Below are 19,089 nucleotides of genomic sequence, written 5' to 3'. Positions count from 1 at the left end.
TATATTTAATTCTTTAATTTTCATACCTCCATGCTCTATGTATAACCATCAAGTTTGAATTTCGTTGAACCTTGAAGTAATAATAAAAATCAAAGAAATATATTCCTTGATCTAATATTCTTGAAAATACCTCGTATAAAATTTTAAAATTCTGTGAATTTTTTTTCACTACTTTTACCCTTTGATAAATCTTTGCCACATTTTTATCACCAATTCTAGCATGCAAAATATATTTAAAATATCCTTTTAACCTCCAATGTCCAGAACATTTTATTAAAAAAAAATCTTCTTTCCCACTCTTCGACTGCTTTTTTTTAATCACCATGCCTCTATGCCACTCTTCCTTTTTAGTTGAAGATTAATAAAAAATTTCATTCGATTAAAATAAGAATTCATATCTTTTCTTTATGCTACAACACTATTTCTCCATTACAGACTTCTCCAGGTAATTGGTTCTTCTTGCTTCAACATAGATTCCACATGCATTTTTCTTCTTGCTTCAACATAGATTCAACGTGGTTTTTTTCCTTTTAATTCAAATATGCACCAAGATCTCCACATCTTCTCGATCATCTAGCTTTTTTACAATGCCATAGACAAACTACTCGAAAGGATTTCAAAGTCTGTAAAAATAGAGGTGCCTAGGAAGGCCACAAAACAAGTGGCTCAATTCAATCAACAAAACGAATAAACCTCTACTCTGATACCATTGTAAGCCAAAAAACTTAGAAACCAAACTCAAATGTATATTAATTGATTTGAATGAATGATGTACAATGTGTACACATTAATACATACAAGAAACCATTGAATTAGATTCTGAGTCTTCTTGGACTCCAATAACTACTAACCATAATACAAAGTAGTCCAATATTTAACCTCGAGGATTAGCTGTCTAACAAAATAAAAGGCTTGAAAAATAAAAAATCGCCATAAAATTTTCATTTGATGGGCAAAGGGAATTTGAAATTCCAGGCCTGCTGGTGATTAACTGTTTAACAATCGAATCTATCAAACTAGGAAGCTTCTTGCGCACAATTGTATAATAACTCATGGGAAATGAAATTGTCAAACTATTTCTCGTGGAAGAAGGCTTTCTGATCCATGCCATGGAAGCATTGAAAGAGGCATTAACATTGTTTCTTTAAATTTTGATCACATCTCATGGTGAGTATTTGAGGTATCAAATTACTCCTAGTGCAATTTACGCATGTGTTTCTCATTTACGATGACTTCTAGACATTATTTAATAGCGACATTCAAAAACCCATGGAAACCAGGGTAGGAACTGATCTTAACTGGAAGAAGAAGAAACACAAACGTCTGGAGGCTACATTGTGTCTCTCTACCAAGGCCACAAATTCACATATGAAAGTGTTTCTAATTTTTTTTTGTTTTTTTTTTGGTTTTTTTTATAGTGGAAATAAATTCAGCGCCATCAGAAACACCTGGGCACCCAAAATAGCAAAAATCATACTAGAATTTCCACTATTTTTTGGGGCAATTTATGGTTTTGTTAGACTAAATGTTTCTATTATTTCCTATCACTCAAAATAGAGTTGCATGCAACTTTTAACAACCAAATTAACATTTTCTATATGTCATTATGTAAGTGTTACAATGGAAAGTAACATGCATAAATGAAATATCCTTATGTTAAGGCTTTATTTTTATCAAGTTGATATCTTTAAAAATCTATTTGGTTATGAAGCGATTCTCAGGAGATGCACTTCACCTCCTTTGGATTAACTGGTTCACCTTCATGAGCCTCGATCCTTTAAACTTCTTTGACATATTTATATTCATATTCTCATGGTTTTTTGCCATTACAATATTTGATTTACAGAAGTAAGGCCAAACCATCAATTCACATTTTATTAGTTTGAACTAAAACAAACTAAGATAAATATCTTGAAAAATCCATTTGGTTGTGAATGAATTTGGCGATCGGACATAAGGACAAGGATTTCCCAACTAGAAATGGGAGTAGTTGAAAAGTATAAGACAAGAAAATCATTGGAACTTGGAACTTGTGCAGGTACATCATTCTTCCAAACATAAGATAATTTTCTAAATCATATTATTTTTTTTATATGGTGGGAAAACCTATTATAATTCAATTGTCAAACAAACAACGATCACAACCATATCTTGCTGCTATTTGGGATTGGAGGCTGACTCATCACCATTATTCAAAGAAAACCACCTCACTTGAAATAATCCGCTGGTGGTCCATAAGGAGGCAGGCTTTCTCTTGGGCCATTAACATGTTTCTTTACTAAAGTGAGATTAATAGACATGAAAATATTTACATATTTTCTTAACAATATATTTATTATAATACTCATAAGTTTATAAGAAGATTTTTTCTATCATGTAATATGGAATAAATAAAATGGAAAAATAATAAATCAATTATTTTATTCTTTTTCTTTAGTTTTAAACCCAAAAAAAAATAATAAAGAAGTTATAAAATTTTATAATAGTAAAGATCCAATAATTTTCAAAACATTTTAAATTTATTTTCACATTAGAAAATACAAACAAAACCACCCATGAAGATATTAACTATGCAAAAATATAAACTATTAAAAAAGCTTTAGCACTAATCCCATTTCCATAAATAGTCGTTTTTCGTTGTCGAGTATATTCCCATGACGATGCTTGAATCTTATACCATTAAATCTTGATACCATGTGAGAAGGATGTCACTAAATTAATGGTACGTAACAAATGGAGTGGCCCATTCGGGATCAAATAAGTACGATGTTTTCAAGTGACATTAACTACTCACCCTTCATGTAAAAAATGAGGCCATACATGATCCCAACTCCATGACTTATGTCTCAAATGATAGATGAACAAAGGAGGAAGGACAAATAGATAGAGGAGGAAACACAAATTTACGGACTTAAAAATGTAAGTGACTACTTAACTGCTTGATTCGATGGGTGAAAGGTAAGGTATATGATTATTAAGAGTAGAAATTGTTATGAACAACTATGCCAATCTTTATCTCTCACACACATGATTAAAATATCACTGTACATGAGCAATTGATTTTGGCTTTCTAAAAATAATGGAAACTAATAACTAACTAGATTTGATGACTTGAGCTAGACTCAATGACTTCAATTATAAGGAGAGATTATTCTCTAATACTCCCCCTTAATCTCGACCACTACTACCTACTGGTCTAAGTCTTTGCTAGGTTTATTACAACACCAAATTTTTCTCTATGAAAATCAAATACGTCTTTTTCCAATGGCTTAGTGAATATATGAGCCAATTGAGCATTCAATTTACAAGGCTCTAAATAAATATCTCCATTGTTCACAAGTTCTCTTATGAAATGGTATCTTGTATCGATATGTTTTCTCTTTTGATGGTACACATTATTATTTGATACTATGATGGCTGAGTTATTTTCATAATAGATTTTTGTTGATCCTTCTTGTTTTTGTTGAAGTCCATCCAAAAATATGCGTAACCATATTGCTTGACACACTGATGGTGTAGCTATTACATATTCTACTTTTGCTGATGAAAGTGTCACAATGGGTTGCTTCTTAGATGCCCATGGGACTACTCCTAAACCAAGATGAAATACATAACTGAATGTTCTTTTCCTATCATCCAAACTTCATACAAAATTAGTATTAGTGTATCCAACCAAAGGTTTCTTTTCTATGTTTGTATACAATATGCCACAATTTGTAGTTTCTTCTTTGTACGTTAGAATCCTTTTGTCATATTTCCAATGTGAGTCTTTTGGCGACTCTATAAATCTATAATTCAGACTAACTCCATGAATAATATCTGGTCTTGTAACTATGAGATACATAAGATTTCCAACCAATATTTTGAACAGAGTTGGATTTACATATGAACTCTCATCATCCTTACTTAGCTTTGTTTCTATCACAACTGGCGTAGGTGCAGGTTTACAACTTTCCATTCTAATTTTTTCAACAATTCTTTTGCATATTTATATTGATAAATAAAAATTCATTTCTGTGATTGTTCAACTTCTATGCCAATAAAATATTTTATAAGACCAAGATCTGTCATTCCAAATTATTTCTTCATTGCTACTTTAAACTGATATAGATAGATATCACCTATATAAATCATATCATCTACATATAAAAAACAATCAAAATTTTCCCATGTTGATTTACCTTTGTATACAAAGTTGGTTCATTATTTCTTCTACTAAATCCATTCCTAATCATATAATTGTCAATTTTTCTATACTGGGATATTGGATCTTGTTTGAGTCCATACAGCGCTTTCTTCAATCCATAAACTTTTCCTCCTTCATGACCTATAACTTCATAACCTATATGTTGTTGCACATAGATTTCCTCTTCTATAATTCCATTTAAAAAGATGACCTGACATCCATCTAATACACTTTCCACTTATTCTGAGTTATTATTCCCAACACTGCTCTTATTGTATCCAACCTACTTACTGGAGTAAAATTTTCTCCAAATTCTATTACTAGTTGCTATGAGATCCTTTTTGCTACAATTCTTGCTTTAAATATGTCAACCTCTCCTTTTTCATTCAACTTCACCTTGTAGACTCATTTCACACCAATGATATTTTTATCTTTATGTAACTCAATGAAATCCAAAGTATCATTGTTCTCTATAGATTCTATTTCTTCATCCATAACTCTCACCCAGTTATCATCTTTGATATCTTCTTCAAATGACGAGGGTTGAAATAACAATAATGAAAATTTCGAACTGACATCTAAATCTTTATAAATATCTTGTAAAATTATCATTTTTCTCTTACCATTACTTGATTTATTACCTGATTGATAGCCATGAGTATTACAATCTATTGACCTTCTTGATGATCCCTGTTCAAAATATCATGGATTTCTTATTCGTGTCTCTCTGATTAGTTTCAATTGCCATGATCTTTCTTCTCATTTTCTGCTAGATCTTCTTCTTCTATGTGCAATGTTGTGTGCCAATAGTTTTTTCTGCGCTCCCATTCCATGACTCTTGTTATTTGAACACTACATATTTATTGATTATAGTATTTTTGGTGACATGGATATATAATTTATATGCTTTTGAATTCTCACTGTACCTAATAAACATACACTTTTCACTTTTATCATCTAACTTGGCTCTTATTTTTCTAGGTACATGCACATATATTATGCATCCAAACACTCTAAAATGAGATACACTACAAGGCATACATAACCATGATTCTTGCAGAAAATTTTTCATCACGCTTTTTTAAGGATTTTATTTAGCACATAAACTACACATGCAACTACTTGTGCCTAGAACTCATTTAACAAATTTCTTCCTTTCAACATACTCCTTGTCATGTTCATAATCGTTTTACTCTTTCTCTATGTTACACCATTCTACTGTGGTGTATATCTGGTTGCAAATTTCCTTCTTATTCCATGCTATTTTCAATAAGCATGAAATTCCTTCAAATCATATTCTCCACCATAATATGATCTCAATAATTTGATCCAACGATCACACTGCTTCTCTACTAGGGATTTAAATTCTTTGAATTTTTCAAAAGTCTCAGACTTCCGCTTTAAAAAATAAATCCATGTGAGGAAGTAATAACTTCCACCAAGAAATTAGGTCTGCATGGGTCCCCACAAGTCTGTATGAACCAACTCGAATGGCTTGTTTCCTTTGTATGCAATTCCACTGGGAAAACTTTTGTGGTGTTGCTTTCCAAAGATATAACACTCTTAGGTACTATAGGGTTCTTGAATAGGAGGTAATCCTCTAACCATCCCTTTCTGCTGCAATAATCTCAAACCAAGAAAATGCAAATGTCGAACCTAAAAGTGAAATAACTAATAATAATCAACACATGAAACATTTTGAGCAAAATAACTGACCTGATTTGTGTAATTCATGACCAGAGGGAAAATTTTGTTCTTCATCATTTTCACTTTCACTATCAGCTATTTGCTTGGAGGTTTGTCATATATGAGACAATTTTGTCCCTAAAAAATAACTTTGTATATTTTCTGCATTAATTGACCAACATTGATTAGATTATGTTTTAGACAGGAAACATAGTATAGTTTTAAAATTGTCTTCGATTTCCCTTGCTTAGTTAGTATGTTGACCACTCTTTTTCCATCTACATCCACAGCCTTGTTGGTCCCCAATTTTACCTTTGTCTTAACCAATTCATCCATATCTGCAATCCGATTCTTATTGCCAATCATGTGGCTACTACAACCATTGTATAATAACCATATGTTATCAAAGGATTCATTCATTGTATTACAAGCCAGTTATAGGGAGCCACTATTTTTTGTAGTTACATTTTCTCTCTGCTTTCCTTGATGAGCCATTTTCTTCCGACAATCACATGCATAGTGATCAAATTTATTGAAATAATAAGGTCTAACCTTTGATTTATTGAATCTTTGATATTTTTTAAGCTTTTGTTGTTGCTTCCACTCTCTTGTTCTTGCTCTTCTTTTTCATCTCTCTAATTTCCATTTCTTCCACATCGACCTCTCCCTCTTGATCTACCTCTACCTTGACCTCTGTCTCTTGAGATAGAAACCTAGCTTTTAAAGTTAGTTTCTATGGAGGAATCCTTATTTTTGTCTATCCTTGCCTCGTGGTATAGAAGTGATCCCATCAATTCATCAACTAATAGTGTTTCCAAATTCTTAGCTTCTTTAATAGCTGCTACTACATCATCAAATTTAGTAGACATAAATATGCAAATTTTTCAACCACTGTTTGATGTTTAATCTCATCACCATATAATTTTCACTAGTTTACAATGGTCCAAACCCAATTCATGAACAAATTGATATTCTTTCTTTCTCTCATTTGCAGGCTTTGAAATTATCTACTAATGTTCTGCAACTTAACAATATTTACTTGTGGCCATACCTTGATAGTTCGTTGCCAATATCTTCCATGTTGTCTTTGTTGATTTCATGGTCATGATTTTTTGGAATACCACTTCATTCACTACTTGTTGGTTAAGATGCAATGCATGCACATTATTTTTTTCGTTTAACCTCAAATATTCCTATTGTGCATTGTTGAGAGCTTGTTCCTCTATATCATCTATAGGTATATCCAATCTTGACGTAATCCCAAACATCTTGAGCTCATAACAGAGTTTCCATCTTAATGACCCACATATCATCACTCTTCCTTGTGAGATGTGGGAGCTACAATTGAACATAATGAGGGAACGTTACCCAAACAAATTGCCAAAAGTACTAATTATTAATAAATCCTTTTATTCTAATGGTTGATACTTCCAATCACATGGTCACTTTTCAAGGCTTATGACAGTGTAGACATTCCACTCCAAAGAACTTGCAAGTGTAGCAATGATAAGAGTTATGGCTCACTTTAATTAGGATCGGATGAATCACTCACTTCCGTGAGAATGCAACATTGGTGGTTTAAACACTTAGGGCTTCAACCCTTACTTTGTTTAGAAAAAAATCGACAAGCTATGCTTATCGCTATGTAGCAATAGGGACCAAAACAATTGCTCACACAACGCAGCTGACTCCTTTGATATGGTGGTGGCTACACACGTTTCTCACTTCCTTCAATAAACAATACTTGTGGATATCCTAGCTCCTCAAATTATCTTACTCATCCTTAGATTTGATACCATATGATAGATGGATAGAGGAGGAAACACAAATTAACACACTTGAAAACATGAGCTACTACTCAATTTCTTGATTTAATTGCTCAAAGGTACATGATTATAAAGACTTGAAATCACTACGAATAGCTATGCTAATCTTTAACTCACACACACATGACACTCTCATGACTGAAACATAGTTGAAACCTGACTAACAACTAATTTTAGCTTTCTAAAAATAACTCAAACTGATAACTAACTAGACATGATGACGTGAACTAGACTCAACGACTTCAGTTAATGGGAGAGATTATTCTCTAACATTCGAGCATTGGAATTTCAAAGGTCTCAGAGCAAATGTATTACCCACTCAGTTCATGTGTAATGTCTTGACACAGATGCATATGGTGTTTTGAATGGCATTATCTACTTATCTTCCCTCATTCATTTTAGGTAATAAATGAGGTGAATGTTATTCACATGTAGTATAGAACCTTACAGTAAGTAGTTTATAGGTTGTTGGACTTGAATCAAAATTCTTTAATTTTTCTAAAGGGTTTAAATTTAAATTTATTTAGTAAGGAGAAAACCATCTATCAAAAATGTAATTTTTTAAAATCACTTGCCTTTACCAACACAAAAAACCATTTTAAAAAACCCAACAACATACAACTCTCCTAACTCTTATATGCTTAACAAGAGTCACACCTTTCATATTATTTCAACATTGATGTGAATCCTAAGAAAAAAATTGGATTTAATATCCATTACTTTTCTTCAGCATCTAGAGACTAAAATCATCTTTATTCATGATGCCCCTCCATTCGTTGATATGGTGTGACTTTCCACAACATAAATTCCAAGATAAAATCATGCCTAGAGAATCCTATGAATATATTTATGTATCCACCATTTTAAGTGTCACTTAATGTCAGTTCCCAAGACAAACTTGGACACATTATCTTCTTGAATCTCCAATTGAATTCATGTGTTAAGTATGTATTTTATCCTTGTTGATATCATAATTAGCATGACATTTAACATCCATATTTAATGTGTTTATATCCCCCGGATCACCATCATACCATTTCCTTTTTTATTTTTGTCTCTCTTCTTCATTTTTCAAAAAACCAAATAATTAGTCATGGGTTATGGGTGTAAGTTGTAATTGCATTAAAAACTCATTATTAAGATTCAGCAAGATTCACTACAAATGTGTGGTTCAATGACAATTTTAGAAATAAAGCAAGATACATTGATTAAACCCTAGTAAATTAATTCATCTCTATTTCTTCATACACACACACACACACATTGCTATCTAATATATTCTTATTATTTGGGAATATCTATTGGAATCTCAATCAACTAGTATATAGTTCATGCCATCCACATTTAAGGCAATAGATAATTAGATGAAAATCACATAATAAATAACTGGATATAAATCTTTCAACAATTCACTAATCTTGTGTAGGTTTCATAAGCTCATCATAAACATAATGCATAGTTTTTGTTTCCTTCACATATAATTATGTTAAAGATTTTGTTTGGGATAAGAAAATCTATTAAGAATAATGATAAATTGTATGTTCTTCATTACGTCTAAGTATAAACCTAGACAAAATGGACTTTTTTAATATTACAAAACCCAAATTTTGGATTAAAATAGTAGAAATTGTGACATTATATTCATTCAATTTTCGGTATCATCAAATTCATTGCTATGCTAATTTTCGTTTTCTCAATTTTATGCATCTTTATCTATCATATTATTTCACTTTCTTCTTCCTCTTTCTAGAACCTCTTTAAATAAATATTGGAATTAGTATGAGGATGCTTTAAGTGTTAAATATTTTAGAATGCTCCTTGAATATCCTTCCCTCTACCTTAATTCAAGCCCAATAGAAATCATATGTATCGTTTACAACTTTAATGCTTGAAGCAACATTTTTTATGCCTCAATGAGATTGTTATGTATGATAAGGAGAAGGTATCATAATTCATGTGTAACAACCCTGGTGAAAATTCCATGTAATAAATGTTAAAAATAATAACCACAGATGAATGGGACACTTATTCCAAGTTGAATGTTGGGATGCTAGGGGATGTTCATTTGGTTATTTGTGTCTAAGGAAATTGGCAAAGGCAATGAATAAGGTATTAAAATGCATTTTGGCACAATTATTTATGAAAATAATGGAAATTAGGAAAAAAGGAGGTGAAAGGTCACAGGTTGCAAGTGAGGAGGAAAATGAAGGAAAACAATGGAAAATGAATAAAATGGAGGCCTCATTCATAAAAAAGGCTTATGAGGATCAGTTGGTAACCTTTTGTCAGTTTAGTGTTGGATCTCGCTCTCATTATTCTCTCTCCCATACTCTTGGATACTTAGAGATTTATTGGAGCACGCTTGGAGGGTGTGGCATACTTGGATTCTTGGAGTAATAAGGTAAAGGAAGAGTAGGTAAGCACAAGAAGGCATCAACATCAACAACTACATCATATTTACTTGCAGGTAGTGAGTTGGATGTATGATTTCTTCACTAGTTTTGCATGCATGGCATATGCATGTGGTTTATTGGTTGTAATCTATCATTGGCATGGAGGATTGCCTGGATTGATAGTGGTTTTCCTAGCCTTTCCATTTTCTGGATAACCATGGTGATTGTGGGTTTACTTTCATTGTTTTTTTTCGATTGGTTCTTGTGTTTCCTTAGCTTGGGTTGAGTTACTAGTCCTCAATCCTTGGTTGGATAAATGATATGGAGCCTTGTACCAGCTTGGGTTGAGTTACTAGTCCTCAATCCTTGGTTGGATAAATGATATGGAGCCTTGTACCAGCTTGGGTTGAGTTACTAGTCCTAGAGCCTTGGTTGGAAAAACGCTTGATGGTTTGAGTTACTAGTCTTGGATCCTTGATTGGACAAACACTCTGGAGCCCAGTAAAAGTTGTGGGTTGAGTTACTAGTCCTGGAGCCTTAGTTGGACAAACGCTCTCAACCCCTAGAATGCTTGGATAGAGACCGATCCAATGATGGTTTTGTGATGTCTGACCATGAGGTAGAATCACTGTTTGATGTGTTGATGTTGATGGCCTCTCGAAGCCCTAGATGATTTTTGATTGATGTGCTTTATGAGATCCCACATTCATGCTTGGAATATGGCACAAGGGTGAATGGCTGAAGAGAGATTTGGCTCAGCCATTCTACAATCGGTTGGAATTTGGTAGTCCCATCTCCGGTTGGTTCATTGCATTCATTAATGAGAAATCCATTCCGTTGATTTTCATGTGTAAAGGTAGATGTATTTATGGATTTAATGGTTGATATGTTTATTGTATTTCTATTCCTATTATGTTGGTTATATGCACATTATATGACAACAACTATGTATGGTTCTCAACATGTTTTTACTTGTCTGTGAATGGATAATGTGTCTATGACCTAATAGAAGATAATGCAATAAATGGCATGAGGGAACAATGGTTCATAATGATTCTCAAATAAGTATGAGATCCCTAAACTTAACTCTGTTATTTACACCAATAGATTACATGTCGATGATATGTTTGATGAAATGTCTGTAAAGGCTAGTAGGTATCCAATTAAGGTCTTGAACAAGTATTTTCTTTAGTACTTTCAATTGCATGTTACTATATTGATTTGAAGAGATGGATCAGTTATGGGCAGTGTCCTCGGCTCTGATCCCGAAAAAATTTACTTAAATCCCAGGGTCGCTGGCACAACACTGACAATTTTGGTCCACAATCGTAGGTAGGTAGGCTTATGAGAGCGACTTTAGGTTGTTTGTCGCTCCCTTTCCCATAGCACGAGAGAAATTATGGCCTAAGAGACCTAAAACAATAGTGGGACCTAGGGGTAGGCTGTTTGAGTGGTTGGCTTGTCTTTTTAGGATTCTATTGATGATGTTGGATGTCTGTATGGTGTGCTCCTTCGGTTCCATTTCCTTAAGGTGACTTAGGAGGTCAAATCATATCATAGTGGCTTCTCATCGCATGTTTACCTTGACTAGCTGGTTTCTTGGGTAGATGTGGGAGGAGGGTGTTAGAGAGTGGTATTAGAGCATGGTTAACCCCTTAAACTAGATGGGCATGCATTGGTCATGCATGCATGTTAATTTCATTTGTGTCTCTTACACTTATATACTTATTGCAATTGATTGACGTTGGATTATGGTTGTAGTATGGTTATCATGGAGAATTTGTTATTGATTTCATGAAATGTATTTGAAATGAGTATGTGAATGACTGTGTATGGATTACATGTCGCTTACACATCGATTTTATGGTACCTACTTACACCCTTGCCTATTAGGTTACATTTTGAATATTTTGATTACATACATCAGTCTTGTAGGATGATTACTAGAACTGATCGATTATGTTTGACTACATGCGGTTATATGTGTATTTGTAGTTGGTTTGACATTGCTTATGCATACTCCTAGTTGCATGTGGCAATGTGTAGAATGGAATAATGGTTGTTGTCATGCATGAGGTCATAACATGCATTGTTGATATGACCTTGCATTGATGACGGGATCCTACTTAGAGTAATGTTTATGAGTTGATACATTTACTCGCGTATGTCTATATGTTGTTACGATTATGTTATACATGTATCATGCTGATTTGGTAATATTGCAGACAAGGTATCCTCCCCAAGTTATGCTAAGGTATGTGATTTATTGTGATTGGTTTATCTGATATACTATGACTTTCAGGAAGAAATATCAAATGGATAACAATATGGTTGACTACTGAGACTCTCCCTATGAATATGAAGAGAAGTATGGTGTTGGGAACTCTTCTGATTTTGGAAATAACACTAAGAAGTTTAAGGGAAGAGATAAGGAGTTGTAAGGCATATAATGACATAATCATGCAGTCACTGGAAAATTTAGCAGAGGTAAATGTAGTCATACTTCAGAGCTTGCCGGATTTGCAGTGACAAGGAGATTAGTCATGAGCAGGAGGACAAAACTAATGGGGCATATGGCAGAAGGTCTCATAGTAGACATAGTTTGGATAGATATGACACCATCCAAGATGGTAGATTGTTGGACACTCCAAAGAGGAGAAGGGATAGACACATTTATGATTCTAGTTCTTATTCAGATAGGCACTATGATCATCATAAGTATCATCCTTACAGGAGGACTAATAGGGGGTATTTTCTAGATGAATTTAAGAAAGAAAAACCATCTAATTTTGATGGGGAAATGAAGAAACCACATGATATAGAGGCATGGTTTCTTGGCATGAGGAAGTTCTTTAGGTTGCATGAATACTCAGAGAACATGAAAGCTAGAGTAGCTACCTTTAGTCTTAAAGGTAAAACAGACATCTGGTGGGAAGATGTGAAGAATGTTATTTGTATCCATGAGGAAGATTTTTCTTGGAGTGAGCTTGACCAGCTATTTAAGCAGAAATACTTGTCAGAAAGATACTTTTATGACAAAGAAAAATAATTTTATGAACTAAAGATGGGTTCCATGAAAGATGATGAGTACACTAGTAGGTTCTTGGAGTTACTAAGGTATGTGCCTTACCTCACAGAGGAGAAGGCTAAGATTTAGAGGTTCATTAGTGGATTGCCGATTGCATTCAAATATATGATTGAATTCAATGAGCCTAGATCATTGGAGGAGGCCATTCAAAAGCTAAAGCATTGCTATGAGCAATCAAAGTGCAAAACTGAGACTAAGGCATACTAGAGAGGTAATGAAAAGAACAAAGGAAAATGAGGTAAAAAGCGAGCAAGGCCACAGGTTACATATAACAAGGAGAATGTTGCACCACCTAAGAGGTTCAATGCATCATATAAAGGACATGGACATAGAGCTTAAGAGAAGAACAATGATGGAGACTGGAAGCCCATAGAGTGTTGGACTTGTGGCAAAGATCATCACATGAGATATTTTCCATAGAATTAGGGTGGTAGACCCTAGGTATATAGTGCACGGGAGGCGCAGACTATTAGAGATGTAGGCCAGAGTATTCCTCGTATCTATGCAGCTATGTAAAATGGGCAAGCAAAACACCAAGCATCTATCATTGAGATGGATGGTAAGCTCCATGATCAAGTTATTTCTATTTTGATTGACCCTGTATCTATTTATGGCTATGTTAGTCCTAACTTGGTGGATAACTATGGGTTGAATAAGGAGTTGCATGCAGAGTCTTGGTTAGTTTAGTTGGCTCCAGATACAAAGAAGCAAGTTCATCATTGGATAAGAAATTACGCATTCGACTTAAATGGTATGCCTACCGCAACACATTTGAATGTTTTACAATTGGGTTCATACAGTATTTTGTTGGGAATGGATTGGTTATACCTTCATAGAACCAAGCTTGACTGCTATGACAAATCTATTGAATGTGTTGATGACAATGGAGAACCAAGAGTCTTACAAGGTAAGAAGAAAACTACATCGGCTAGGATGGTGAAAACTATGCAAGGAAAGCGTAGCCGTGAGAAATGGTGCAAGCTATTTGTAATACATATTTCTAGTGATAGGATGAAGATGTGCTAAATAGGCACCCAGTTTTACAGAAGTTCAGGGATGTATTTCTTGAGGACATTAAAGAGTTTCCACCTTATAGGGAGGTACACTTTTCTATTGAGTTAGTGCCAGGGGTAGCTCCAACATCGAAAGAAACTTATAGGATGAGCACACCTGAGTTGGTTGAGTTAAAGTTGTCGCTGAAGGAAATGTTGGACAAGGGGTACATTAGGCCAAGTGTATCACCTTGGGGTGTATTAGTCTTGTTTGTGAGGAAGAAAGATGGTACCCTTAGATTATGCATTGATTACAGGCAGCTGAACAAAGTGACTATCAAGAACATATAGCCTTTGCCGAGGATTGATGACTTGTTGGAGTAGTTGAAGGGAGCAGTAGTGTTCACGAAGATTGATCTAAGATTTAATACCATCTGGTATGCATAAAAGAGGAGGACATTTACAGGACTGCATTCAGGACCAGGTATGGGCATTATGAGTTTTTTGTTGTTCAATTTTGATTAACTAATGCTCCAGCTACATTCATGTGTTTGATGAATAGCATGTTGCATCCATATTTGGATAAGTTTGTTATTGTGTTCATTAATGATATACTGGTATATTTTAAGAATGAGGAAGAGCATGGCAAGCACTTAGAAACAATGTTGAGGTTGTTGAGAGAGCATCAATTGTATGCTAAGCTCAACAGATGCAACTTCTTTCAGACTGAGGTACACTACCTGGGACATGTTGTATCCAAGGAAGGTATCATAATAGATCTAGAGAAGATAAGGGCCATCATGGAGTCGGTAGCTCCTAAGAGTGTGGATGAGGTGAGATCTTTCATGGGTTTGGTAGGCTACTATAGGAGGTTCATCAATAACTTCTTGCATATTTCTTATCCCATCACATCATTCAAAAGAAAAGGTAAGAAGTTCAAATCGACCGAAGATTGTGAGACTAGCTTTGAGCATCTTAAGTAGTTTCTGACACATGAACTAGTACTATAGATTGCAGATCCAAACAAAGAGTTTGTGGTATGTACATATACTTACAAGAGAGAGCTTGGTGGAGTCCTTACGAAGGATGGATAGGTGGTATGTTATGGGTCCTAGAAACTAAACGAGCACGAGAAGAACTATCCCACACATGATATTGAGTTAGCAAAGATTATACATGCACTAAAGATGTGGAGGCACTATCTTCTTGGTAGACAGTTTGTGGTTATGAGTGATGACATTAGTTTGAGGTATTGTTTGACCAGCCAAATCTGAATGTCAGGCAAGGTTGATAGTTGGCCATGATCAGTGAGCTTGATTTCGGGATTAGGTACATCAAAGGAAAGGAGAATAGAGTGGCAGATTCTCTTAGCAGGCAGGTACAAGTGAATCACTTAGTAGCTATCAGCTCTTATGGGACAAATTTAAAGGACAAGATCTTGCGAGTAGGATAGCAGGATGTCAAATATATGGAGATTGTGCACAGGTTGTAGTAGAGTACATGTACAGGTACATATACAGGTGATAGTGTAGGTACAGGTGATAACACAGGTAAAGATACAGGTAGTGGTACATGTACAGGTGCAGGTGCACAGGGCTTCGATTGTTGTCTTATGATAGATAGATTGGTCAGGTTTCGAGACAGGATATATGTATTGGATAGCAGTGAACTCAAGAAGGTGATATTGAGGTAGTTTCATACGAAACCGTATTCAGGTCGCCTAGGTTGTCAAAAGAATTTCAACGCAACACAAGATAGGAAAAAGAGTTATTTAGAAAGGAACAAGTTGTTCAAGGATATTCAAATTGGGGAATGGGTATACTTGCGCATCAAACTGAAGAAGAGCTCCTTGTAGATTGACTCGTGCCAAACTGACACTGTGGTTTTGTGGACCCTTGAGTATCATTAAGAGGATTGGGCCAGTAGCCTATTGACTTGCACTACCTCCGACAAAGAAATTCCACAATGTTTTCCATGTATCTTTGCATGTGGAACCAAATGGAGAATTCTAGCTGAAGCATCATTGTATATTATAGAAAAATGTGTTCATTCTATGGAACTGAGCAATAGAGCAAGTTAAAGTGTAATGGAAGCACTTTGGGCCCGATGAAGCTACATGGGATATTGCAGGTGGAACCAGATGGAGAATTCCAGCAGGAGCCTCATTGTATATTGTAGAAAAATGTGTTCATTCTCTGGAACTGAGCAATAGAGAAAATTAAATTCAATGGAAGCACTTTGGGCCCAATGAAGCTACATGGGATATGGAGGATAAAATGTGGGCTATGTATCCTCCCTTGTCTTCTAGTTGAGGTGAAACAACTTGATATGGTGGTTTGGTGATTGCTTATGGTGGTTTGGTACTTGCTTTATGGTGATTTAGTACTTGCTTTATGTTGGTTTAGTATATGCTTTATGGTGATCGATATATGCTTTATGATGGTTGATATATGCTATATGGTGTTTTAGATATATGCCTATAGATGATGTTGGTATATGTTTGGTATATGTTTTGGTATATGATTTGGCATATGTTTTGGTATATATTTTTTTTGATGATGTTGTTATATGTACACCCGTGTATGGATGTAAATACTGTAATGAGTTATGTTATAAAGCTCCACTATGTGGTATGGCTGTTATGTTATTATGCTATAATGTGGTTATGTGATCATGATGTATGATGTCATATGAGTTGGAACTCGACACGATGATCATTGTAAATACCATACCGAGTTGTGTTATAAAGCTCCACTATGTGGTATGTTGTCATGATGTTATGTCTTGAGTAGATCTTTCATTGTAAATACTGCATCGAGCTGTGTTGTAAAACTCCATCAGCAGTATGTCTTCTTTAAACAAGTTGCTGAGGTATATGTGCGATTAAACACCGAGGATAGTGTCCCCCAAGGGGGAGGGTTCTATAATAGCCCTAGTGAAAATTCCATATAATAAATGTTAAAAACAATAACCACAGATGAATGGGACACTTATTCCAAGCTGAATGTTGGGTAAGAAATCCTAAGGGGTGTTCACTTGGTTGTTTATGGCTAAGGAAATTGGAAAAGTCAATGACTAAGGCATTAAAAGGCATTTTGGTAGAATTATTTATGAAAATAATGGAAATTAGGAGAAAAGGGAGGTGAAAGGTCAGAGGTTGCATGTGAGGTGGAAAATGAAGGAAAATAATGGAAACTAAAGAAAATAGAGGCCTCATTCATAAAAAGGCGTATGAGGATCAATTGGTAACCTTTTTTCAGTTTGGTGTTGGAGCTCTCCGTCATTATTCTCTCTCTCATACTCTTGGATACTTAGATTTCTTGGAGCATTCTTGGAGGGTGTGGCATACTTGGATTCTTGGAGCAAGAAGGCAAAGGAAGAGCAGGAAAGCATAAGAAGGCATCGACATTAGAGACTACATCAGCTTTTCTTGCAGGTACCGAGTTGCATGTATGATTTATTCACTAGTTTTGGCATGCATGGAATATGCATGTGGTTCCTTGGTTGTGATCTGTGATTGGCATGGAGGAATGCCTGGGTCGATAGTGGATTGCCTAGCCTTGTCATTTCGTGGATAGCGATGGCAACTGTGGGTTTATTTTCATTGCTTGTTTTTGGTTGGTTCTTATGTTAGCTTGGGTTGAGTTATTAGTCCTGGAGCCTTGGTTGGAAAAATGCTATGAAGGCCTTGGTGGGTTGATTTACTAATTGTGGATCCTTGGTTGGACAAACTCTCTGGAGCTTATTATAAGTTATGGGTTGAGTTACTAGTCCTAGAGCCTTGGTTGGAAAAATCCTCTAAAGCCCTAGAAGGCTTGGATAGAGACCAATCTGATGATTTTTTTTTGATGTCTGACTGTGAGGTGGAATTGTTGTTTGATGGGTTAAGGTGGATGTCCTCTGGAATCCCTAGATGAGTTTTGATTGATGTGTTTTATGATATATCACATTTGTGCTTGGAATATGGCATAGGGGTGAATAGCTGAAGAGAGATTTGGATCGGCCATTCTATGGTTGGGTGGAACGTGGTAGTCCCATCTCTAGTTGGTTCATTACATTCATTAATGAGAAATCCATTCCCTTTATTTTCATGTGTAAATACTAAAGGTACTGATGTATTTATGGATTTGACGGATGATATGTTTATTGTATTTTTGTTCCTATTATGTTGGTTATATGCACATTTTATGACAACTCTCAACATGTTTTTACTTGTATGTGAATGGATAATGTGTCTATGACATAATAGATGATAATGCAACAAATGGCTGAGGGAACAATGGTTCATAGAGATTCTTGGATAAGTATGAGATCCCTACACTTAACTCTATTATTTACACTTGTAGATTACATGTCGATGATACGTTTGACAAAATGCCTGTCATGGCTAGTAGGGATCCTGTAGATTACATGTCGATGATATGTTTGACAAAATGCCTATCATGGCTAGTAGCGATCCAGTCAAGGTCTTGAACAAGTATTTTCTTTAGTACTTTCAATTCCATGTTACTTTATTGATTTGAAGAGATCGATCAATTTTTGGATAGTGTCCTGGGCTCTAAGTCTGAAAAAGTGGCTTAAATCCTGGGGTCGCTGCCACAACACTAACAATTTTGGTCCATAGTCGCTAGAAGGCAAGCCCGTGAGAGCGACTTTAGGTTGTTGGTCGCTCCCTTTCGCATAGCATGAGAGCAACTTTAGGTTTTTGGTCACTCCCTTGCCCATAGCATGAGAGCAACTATGGCCTAAGAGACCTAAAAGAACAGTGGGACCTAGCGACAAGCTATCTGAGTGGCTGACTTGTCTTCTGAGGGTTCTATTGAAGATGTTGGATGTCTGTATGGTGTGTTTCCTTTGGTTCCACTTCCTGAAGGTGACTTTGGAGGTGGAATCATATCATAGTGGCCTCTCGTTGCAT

This window comes from Pinus tabuliformis, chromosome 3_1 (assembly GCF_031772625.1).
Source record: "Pinus tabuliformis cultivar Carrire ecotype Pingquan chromosome 3_1, CPIR1, whole genome shotgun sequence".
Classification (NCBI taxonomy): domain Eukaryota; kingdom Viridiplantae; phylum Streptophyta; class Pinopsida; order Pinales; family Pinaceae; genus Pinus; species Pinus tabuliformis.
This window is presented reverse-complemented; position numbering follows the sequence as displayed.